Source organism: Triticum aestivum, chromosome 3A, assembly GCF_018294505.1.
Source record: "Triticum aestivum cultivar Chinese Spring chromosome 3A, IWGSC CS RefSeq v2.1, whole genome shotgun sequence".
Classification (NCBI taxonomy): domain Eukaryota; kingdom Viridiplantae; phylum Streptophyta; class Magnoliopsida; order Poales; family Poaceae; genus Triticum; species Triticum aestivum.
Genome location: NC_057800.1, coordinates 721,195,117 through 721,204,962, shown reverse-complemented (window position 1 = coordinate 721,204,962; position 9,846 = coordinate 721,195,117).

Below are 9,846 nucleotides of genomic sequence, written 5' to 3'. Positions count from 1 at the left end.
CCGGCTCTCCGGTTTTCTCCGAAATCACCCGGAACACTTCCGGTGTCCGAATATAGCCGTCCAATATATCAATCTTTATGTCTCGACCATTTCTAGACTCCTCGTCATGTCCGTGATCACATCCGGGACTCCGAACTAACTTCGGTACATCAAAACTCATAAACTCATAATATAAATGTCATCGAAACCTTAAGCGTGCGGACCCTACGGGTTCGAGAACAATGTAGACATGACCGAGACACGTCTCCAGTTAATAACGAATAGCGGAACCTGGATGCTTATATTGGCTCCTACATATTCTACAAAGATCTTTATCGGTCAGATCGCATAACAACATACGTTGTTCCCTTTGTCATCGGTATGTTACTTGCCCGAGATTCGGTCATCGGTATCTCAATACCTAGTTCAATCTCGTTACTGGCAAGTCTCTTTACTCGTTCCGTAATACATCATCTCGCAACTAACTCATTAGTTGCAATGCTTGCAAGGCTTATCTGATGTGCATTACCGAGAGGTCCCAGAGATACCTCTCCGACAATCGGAGTGATAAATCATAATCTCGAAATACGCCAACCCAACATGTACCTTTGGAGACACCTGTAGAGCACCTTTATAATCACCCATTTACGTTGTGACGTTTGGTAGCACACAAAGTGTTCCTCCGGCAAACGGGAGTTGCATAATCTCATAGTCATAGGAACATGTATAAGTCATGAAGAAAACAATAGCAACATACTAAACGATCGGGTGCTAAGCTAATGGAATGGGTCATGTCAATCAGATCATTCACCTAATGATGTTATCCCGTTAATCAAATAACAACCCCTTGTTCATGGTTAGGAAACATAACCATCTTTGATTAACGAGCTAGTCAAGTAGAGGCATACTAGTGACACTTTGTTTGTCTATGTATTCACACATGTATTATGTTTCCGGTTAATACAATTCTAGCATGAATAATAAACATTTATCATGATATAAGGAAATAAATAATAACTTTATTATTGTCTCTAGGGCATATTTCCTTCATATTTGATATGGGTGCTAGTGCTAGTGTAATACCTATTGACTTATACAAAGAAATTAAGAATGAAATTGCACCTGTTGAGTTAGAAGATATTGATGTTACTATTAAACTTGCTAATAGAGATACTATTGCACCAATTGGAATTGTTAGAGATGTTGAAGTCTTGTGTGGGAAAACTAAATATCCTGCTGATTTTCTTGTTCTTGGTTCCCCACAAGATAGCTTTTGTCCCATTATATTTGGTAGACCCTTCTTAAATACTGTCAATGCTACCATAGACTGCACAAAGAATGTTGTTACTATTTTATTGGATGATATGATTCATGAGTTTAATTTCTCTAAATTTAGTAAACAACATCGTGAGGAAGAATTACCTAGTAAGGATGAAATTATTGGTCTTGCTTCTATTGCCGTACCTCCTAGTGATCCTTTAGAACACTATTTGCTAGACCATGAAAATGATATGTTCATGAATGAAAGAAGGGAAATAGATGAAGTATTCTTTAAACAAGAACCTATTCTGCAACACAATTTTCCTGTTGAAATTTTAGGGGATCCTCCTCCACCCAAGGGTGATCCCGTGTTTGAGCTTAAACCTTTGCCTGATAATCTTAAATATGCTTATCTTGATGAAAAGAAGATAGATCCTGTTATTATTAGTGCTAACCTTTCAGAGCATGAAGAAGAAAGATTATTGAAAACTCTGAAGAAGCATCGTGCTGCTATTGGATATACTCTTGATGATCTTAAGGGCATTAGTCCCACTCTATGTCAACATAAAATAAATTTGGAAGCAGATGCCAAACTAGTTCGTGATCGTCAACGACGTCTGAATCCTAAAATGAAAGAAGTGGTAAGAAAATAAATACTGAAGCTTCTGGAAGCAGGTATAATCTATCCCTTTGCTGATAGTGAGTGGGTAAGTCCTGTCCATTGTGTCCCTAAGAAGGGAGGTATTACTGTTGTTCCCAATGATAAATATGAATTGATTCCACAAAGAATTATCACAGGTTATAGGATGGTAATTGATTTCCGCAAATTAAATAAATCTACTAAGAAAGATCATTACCACTTACCTTTTATTGATCAAATGCTAGAAAGATTATGCAAACATACACACTATTGCTTTCTAGATGGTTATTCTGGTTTCTCTCAAATACCTGTGTCGGCTAGAGATCAATCAAAGACTACTTTTACATGCCCTTTTGGTACTTTTGCTTATAGACGCATGCCTTTTGGTTTATGTAATGCACCTGCTACCTTTCAAAGATGCATGATGACTATATTCTCTGACTTTTGTGAAAAGATTTGTGAGGTTTTCATGGACGACTTTTCTGTCTATGGTTCCTCTTTTGATGATTGCTTGAGCAATCTTGATCGAGTTTTGCAGAGATGTGAAGAAACTATTCTTGTCTTGAATTGGGAAAAGTGCCACTTTATGGTTAATGAAGGTATTGTCTTGGGGCATAAAGTTTCTGAAAGAGGTATTGAAGTTGATAAAGCCAAGGTTGATGCTATTGAAAAGATGCCATGTCCCAAGGACATTAGAGGTATAAGAAGTTTCCTTGTTCACATCGGATTTTACAGGAGGTTCATTAAGGACTTCTCAAAAATTTCTCGGCCTTTCACTAATTTATTGCAAAAAGATATACCATTTGTCTTTGATGATGATTGTGTAGAAGCATTTGAAATACTTAAGAAAGCATTAGTCACTGCACCTGTTGTTCAGCCACCTGATTGGAACCTACCCTTTGAAATTATGTGTGATGCTAGTGATTATGCTGTAGGGGCTGTTCTAGGGCAAAGAGTTGATAAGAAATTAAATGTTATTTATTATGCTAGTAAGACTCTAGACAATGCTCAAAGAAATTATGCTACTACTGAAAAAGAGCTTTTAGCAGTTGTATTTGCTTGTGATAAGTTCAGATCTTATATTGTTGATTCTAAACTAATTGTTCAAACTGATCATGCTTCTATTAAATACCTTATGGAAAAGAAAGATGCTAAGCCTAGACTTATTAGATGGGTTCTCTTGCTACAAGAATTTGATTTGCATATTGTTGATAGAAAGGGAGCTGAGAACCCCGTTGCAGACAACTTGTCTAGGTTAGAAAATATTCTTGATGACCCACTACCTATTAATGATAGCTTTCCTGATGAACAATTAAATGTTATAAGTACTTCTCGTAGTACTCCATGGTATGCTGATTATGCTAATTATATTGTTGCTAAGTTTATACCACCTAGCTTCACATACCAACAAAAGAAAAGGTTCTTCTATGATTTGAGACATTACTTTTGGGATGACCCACATCTTTATAAAGAAGGAGTAGATGGTGTTATCAGACGTTGTGTACCTGAGCATGAACAGGAACAGATCCTACACAAGTGTCATTCCGAGTCCTATGGAGGACACCACATTGGAGATAGAACTGCACATAAGGTATTGCAATCTAGTTTTTATTGGCCTACTGTCTTCAAGGATGCCCGTAGGTTTGTCTTGTCTTGTGATGAATGTCAAAGAATTGGTAATATTAGTAGAAGTCAAGAAATGCCTATGAATTATTCACTTGTTATTGAACCGTTTGATGTTTGGGGCTTTGATTACATGGGACCTTTTCCTGCCTCTAATGGATACACACATATTCTAGTTGCTGTTATTTATGTTACTAAGTGGGTAGAAGCCATTCCAACTAGTAGTGCTGATCATAACACTTCTATTAAAATGCTTAAGGAAGTTATTTTCCCGAGGTTTGGAGTCCCTAGATATTTAATGACTGATGGTGGTTCACACTTTATTCATGGTGCTTTCCGTAAAATGGTTGCTAAATATGATGTTAATCATAGAATTGCATCTCCTTATCACCCTCAGTCTAGTGGTCAAGTAGAGTTGAGCAATAGAGAGCTCAAATTAATTTTGCAAAAGACTGTTAATAGGTCGAGAAAGAATTGGTCCAAGAAACTTGATGATGCATTATGGGCTTATAGAACTGCATATAAAAATCATATGGGTGTGTCTCCGTATAAAATGGTCTATGGAAAAGCATGTCACTTACCTCTCGAACTAGAACATAAGGCATATTGGGCTATTAAAGAGCTCAACTATGATTTTAAACTTGCTGGTGAGCAGAGGTTATTTGTTATTAGCTCACTTGATGAATGGAGAACCCAAGCTTATGAAAATGCCAAGTTGTTTAAAGAAAAAGTTAAAAGATGGCATGACAAAAGGATACAAAAGCGTGAGTTTAATGTAGGTGATTATGTATTGCTATACAACTCTTGTTTAAGATTTTTTGCAGGCAAACTTCTCTCTAAATGGGAAGGCCCCTATGTTATCGAAGAGGTCTATCGTTCCGGTGCCATAAAGATCAACAACTTGGAGGGCACGAATCCGAAAGTGGTAAACGGTCAAAGAATCAAACATTATATCTCAGGTAATCCCATAAATGTTGAAACCAATATTATTGAAACTGTAACCCCGGAGGAATACATAAGAGACACTTTCCAGAACGATTCCGACTCCGAAAAAGAATAGGTATGTGGTACGGTAAGTAAACCGACTCCAAAACAATTTTTAAGGCAATATTTCTCCGTTTTGGAATATTTAGAAAAATAGAAAAATAAGTAGCAGTCCGGGAAGGACACGAGGGCCCCACGAGGGTGGTGGGCGCGCCCTACCCCCCTGGGCGCACCCCCTACCTCGTGAGCACCTCGTGTGCCTTCCAGACTCCGTTTTCTTGCACGATACGTATTTTGCTCGGTAAAAATTCATTATATAATCTCCCGAAGGTTTTGACTCCCATATCATGCAAACCTCCTCTGTTCTTGTTTCAAGCTGTTTTCTGTCAGGGTTTTCCAGGCTAGGAATCATGTCATCTCCCTCCTCCAACAATGGTGACAACGATGCTTGGCTAATGAAGATAGATCTGAAGAGGGAAGAACCCACGAGGGTCAACAAGGATGAAAGGATCAAGAAGGCCACGGAGGATCAAGCTCCGGTAGCAAAAGACATCCTTCAACCTGATCATAACCTTCTTACCCCAACTGAGATCGAAGCTTTCAAGATGATTGAGTTAGCTCGTATACAAAACAAGTATCTCACACAAGAAAATATTTTGTTGAAGGAGCATATTGTTGCACTCAAGGGCATTATTCGCAAGCTGGAGGACCTCTTACGCTCGATGTGCGATTATCCAACACCTCCACCTTCTTCACCGACAAAAGAGATATAATCACATGGGTATGGGCACTCCCCTTGGCAACTGCCAAGCTTGGGGGAGGTGTCCCGGTATCGTATCACAATCACAACTCCTATCTTTACCGTTTTTCTTAGTTCAATCCTATTAGTAGTATCTTGATCTAGTAGAATAAAGTTTATGGCATGATCTAGTTTTGAGTATTGCTTTATGATCTCTCTATGTAATCGAGTTAGTGAGCTATATATAATAAAGATTAGTTTTGAGTCAAGGGCTTGATTATTTCACCATGATCTTGGGTGAATAAAAGAAAAGAGAAAAAGAATAAAAAGGAACAAAGAGTTCATATTGATCTTATTGAGAGTAATGACTTCACATAAAAAGAGTATGATGATTAAATGTTGTTGGGAGTTGGCAGACATAGCTTTGGTCATTGTTGCAATTAATTGGAAGTAATAAGGAAAGAGAGGTTTTCACATATAGATATATTATCATTGATATCTTTTATGATTGGGAGCACTCATTAAAATATGACATGCTAAAGAGTTGATGTTGGACAAGGAAGACAACGTAATGAGTTATGTCTTTCTTATATCTGAGATAAAGTATGTTGTCATGGATCCTCTAACTTGTTGAGCTTGCCTTTCCCCCTCATGCACTACAAAAAAAAGACACATCCGTGACATTTTGGGCCAAACGATATTTTTTTCTATCATACAGATGACACTTCTATGATGATAATTGTGACAAAACCTGGTATCATCATAGATATGGTGGGCTCCTACTTCCATGACAAAAAATCATGACAGAAAATGGGCTTTTTGTCCTGGGCGGGCCGGAGACGCAGCTGCATGACATTCTTTGGGCCGTCCATGACGGAAAAAACCGTGGTAGAAGCGAGGGGGAGGAAAATTTCAGGGAGTTCCCGGTTACGGTGGGAGGTCGGGGGCCGAGCGATGCGCGTTTCTCTCGTACACGTACGCGCGTGTGTGTGAGGCGTTGGCTCTAACTGAACCCGAGCGAGGCTTTGGGCTCTAACTGAACCCGAGCGATTGCACTGCAGGCTACGCGTTACTGAACCCGAGCGATCGATCGATGGCTGTTAACTGAACCCGATCGAGCGATTCCTTGGCTACTGCTGCTAACTGAAGCCGATCAATGGGATGAACAGTGAGCGTTGCGGGGGGGGAGTTGGATGAACTGTGAGTGGTGGCGTTGCCTCTGGATGAACAGGACCTCGTGGTGTGGTGGAGGGCTGGATGAACAGTAGACGGTGGAGGGGTGCCCGTGGAGGGGTGGATGAACAGGACCCCGTGGTGTGGAGGGCAGGATGAACAGTAGACGGTGGAGGGGTGCCCGTGGAGGGGTGGTTGAACAGGACCCCGTGGTGTGGACGGCTGGATGAACAGTAGACAGTGGAGGGGTGGTTGAACAGTTAGCCGGTGGAGTAGCGCACGGTGGAGGCTGGATGAACAGGAGCCCGTGGAGGCTGGAGGAGGTCGACGGTGGATGAACCGTAGCTCGTGGAGGCTAGAGGGGGTCGACGGTGGAGATGAACAGTATCCCGTGGAGTCTCATTTTGCGGTACGCCACACCCCTCCCGATGAACAGGACCCCCGTTTCGACCGTAGCGCTCCAACAGAAGTCCATTTCCTCCGTTTTGCGGTACGCCACACCCCTCCCGGTCAACACGACCCCCGTTTCGACCGTAGGAGGTCCGTTTCCTCCGTTTTGCGGTACGCCACACCCCTCCCGATCAACAGGACCCCCGTTTCGACCGTAGGAGGTCCGTTTCCTCCGTTTTGCGGTACGCCAGGCCTCGTTTCCATCGCCTCTTCCGTCCAAGCCCTCCCGATGAACACAACCACGCATTCCGTTCCGACCCAGCCGCATTGCCTCCCGATGAACACGACGCATTCCGTTGGCTCCCCATGAACACGACGATGACGCTGTTTCTCCGTTCCGACCCAGCCATGTACACGAGCCCTCGCCGTACGTATGCGCGAGTAGGCGTTCGAGACCCCGCCCGTATGTACACAGATGTGGACGTATTTTCTTTCTTGCAACCTGGCCGCTGTACGTACGTGTACATGCTACATGTGCGCCTTTACTACGACACGTGCGCGCCTCTACTACGAGACGTGCGCGCCTCAACATCGACCAGTATGTACGTACACGTTCGCGACCAGAATGTCAACGCTACGTACGCTTCGACCAGGTGGGTCCTGACTGTCAGGCACTTCCTTGCCTGCGAAGATGTAGCTGATGGGTCCCAGCAGTCAGGGGGCGAATCATTTTTTTTGCCCGGACGCACTTCTTTGCATGCGAAGATATAGCTGGTGGGTCCCAGCAGTCGGGGGGCTGGTGGGTCTCAGCATTCAGGGGGGTGAATCGTTTTGGGTTTTTTTTTGCCCGGACACACTTCCTTGCGTGCGAAGATGTAGCTGGTGGGTCCCAGCAGTCAGGGGGGCGAATCGTTTTTTTTGCCCGGACGCACTTCCTTGCGTGCGAAGGTGTAGCTGGTGGGTTCCAGCAGTCAGGGGGGAAACGTTTTTTTCACGAAATATGGTGGCCCGTCCGGTGGGTCCCTGCTGTCAGGTGGATGAATCATTATTTTCTGCGTAATAAGGAGGCACTTCCTTGCTGCCGCCGTGGAGCCAGTTGTCAGCCTCTCCACATACAGTCCACTTCCGATGGAAGTCGTTCCTTGACCACGTTGACCACGCCGCGCCGAGAGCACCAGGGCGGTGGACGATGGCGAGGCCTAGGAAGGGGAAGACACAAAGGCAGGGAAGACTCGGCAGTTGTTTCCCACGCGGAGGGGAGTATGACTATACGAGGGTTTACTGGTTCGTCTGCCATCGCCGCAGAATAACAGCAGGTGTGGGTGAGTACAGTCGGGCGGTGAGGCCAGCGCGGCAACACAGCCGGCCGCTCGGAGGAGGGAGCAGGCAGTCCCGCCGGCGCTTGTTTGAGCGGCTGGAGCGGAAAGAGCAGAGATTGAAGAAGCACAACGGCCGTTGGATGGACATCCAATAGTCAGTGCTTGTGCGTCAACCTTTTTTTAGGAAAGCCTCAAATCTGTGGAAAACAACATACAGCCCATCTGCCATTATTTCTAATAATTTACAGTCCATTTGCTAATTCTTAAGGTTTTTTTGGAGCCAATATTCTTTTTGTTAGCATTACAGCCCAAATTGTGGCCACGGTTAAAAAATTATACAAATTTTGGCATATTTCGATGCGGTCCGAACTGTTTTTAATCCCGAAATTTCGACTCACATTTAAACTGATTTTAAAAATAAATGTATATCAATATAAAATCCAAAAATTTCTCCACGCATAAAAATTAATGTAATTTAAAATCTTGAAATGAAAAGAAAGATATTTAAAACTAATTGCCGGTTTGATGTGTTTTAAAAATATACAACCCATTTCTCATTACTGATGGGCCATTTTCTCGGCCAGCCGGATGAAAGCTCTCCTCGTCTTGAAAGATTTGTAGCCCGACAGGCCTGACAAAGCGACTTACTTGGCAAATCACAAAAAAACTGGGCTGTGGCCGTGGACCCAGCTGTCAGCCTCTCCACGTACAGTACTATTCCGATGGAAGTCGTTCCTTGACCACGTTGACCACGCTGCGCGGAGAGCACCACGGCGGTGGACGACAGCGAGGCCTAGGAAGGGGACGACGCGACAGTGGAAGCCCGCGCGGAGAGGAGTACGAGGGTTCACTGGTTCGACTGCGGTGTGAGGCTGCTGTCGCCGCAAAATAACAGGGGGTGTGGGTGAGTGGAGGGATGGCCTGGTCACCGGTGGGAGTAGTACAGGGTGGTGAGGCCTCCGCGGCATCACAGCCGGCCACGGGAGGCAGGAGCACGCGACACGACCGGCGCTGCTTTGGGCAGCTGGAGCACTACAGACCAAAGGTTGAAGAAGCACTACGGCCGTTGGATGGACATCGTACGATCACTGCAGCTAGAATCGTTTATATTGACTAAGTTGACAAAGTCCTTGGTACGCGTCAACTTAGTAGGCCCATAGCTCGGATTTGGTAGAGAACATATAGCCCATTTTCAAGTTGTAAGAATGTACAGCCCATTTTTTTAATTCTAATAGAATTTACTACAGCCCATTTACAGTTTGTTAAAAGTACAGCCGAACTTCTAGCTAGGACAACGATTAATAATTTCAAACAACCGCTCAAAATAGAATTCAAAAAACCCACATTTTGATGGGATCCGAAATATTTTTATCCGAAATTTCTAGTCAGGTTAAATATAATTTCAAAATAAAGTTGTATTACGTTAAAATCCAACGAAATATTGCGCGCGCAACAAGTAATGAGATTAAAATTTCCAAATTCCAAAAATAATATATTTTTCAAACTAATTACGTGTTTGGTGCATAGTAATTGTCCAGTTATTATAATTACATCCCATTTATTATTTCTTAAAGTCCATTTTCTTGTTAAGCCTAATGCATACCTCCTAGGAAAGTTTGCAGCCCAGCGGGGCGGAGAATAAAAAGTTGACCCGGATATTGTGTACAACTGTCGGCCCAGTTGCATTGCTGATGTTAAAAAAACTATTTTTTATACACACATTTTAAAAAAATTGTATA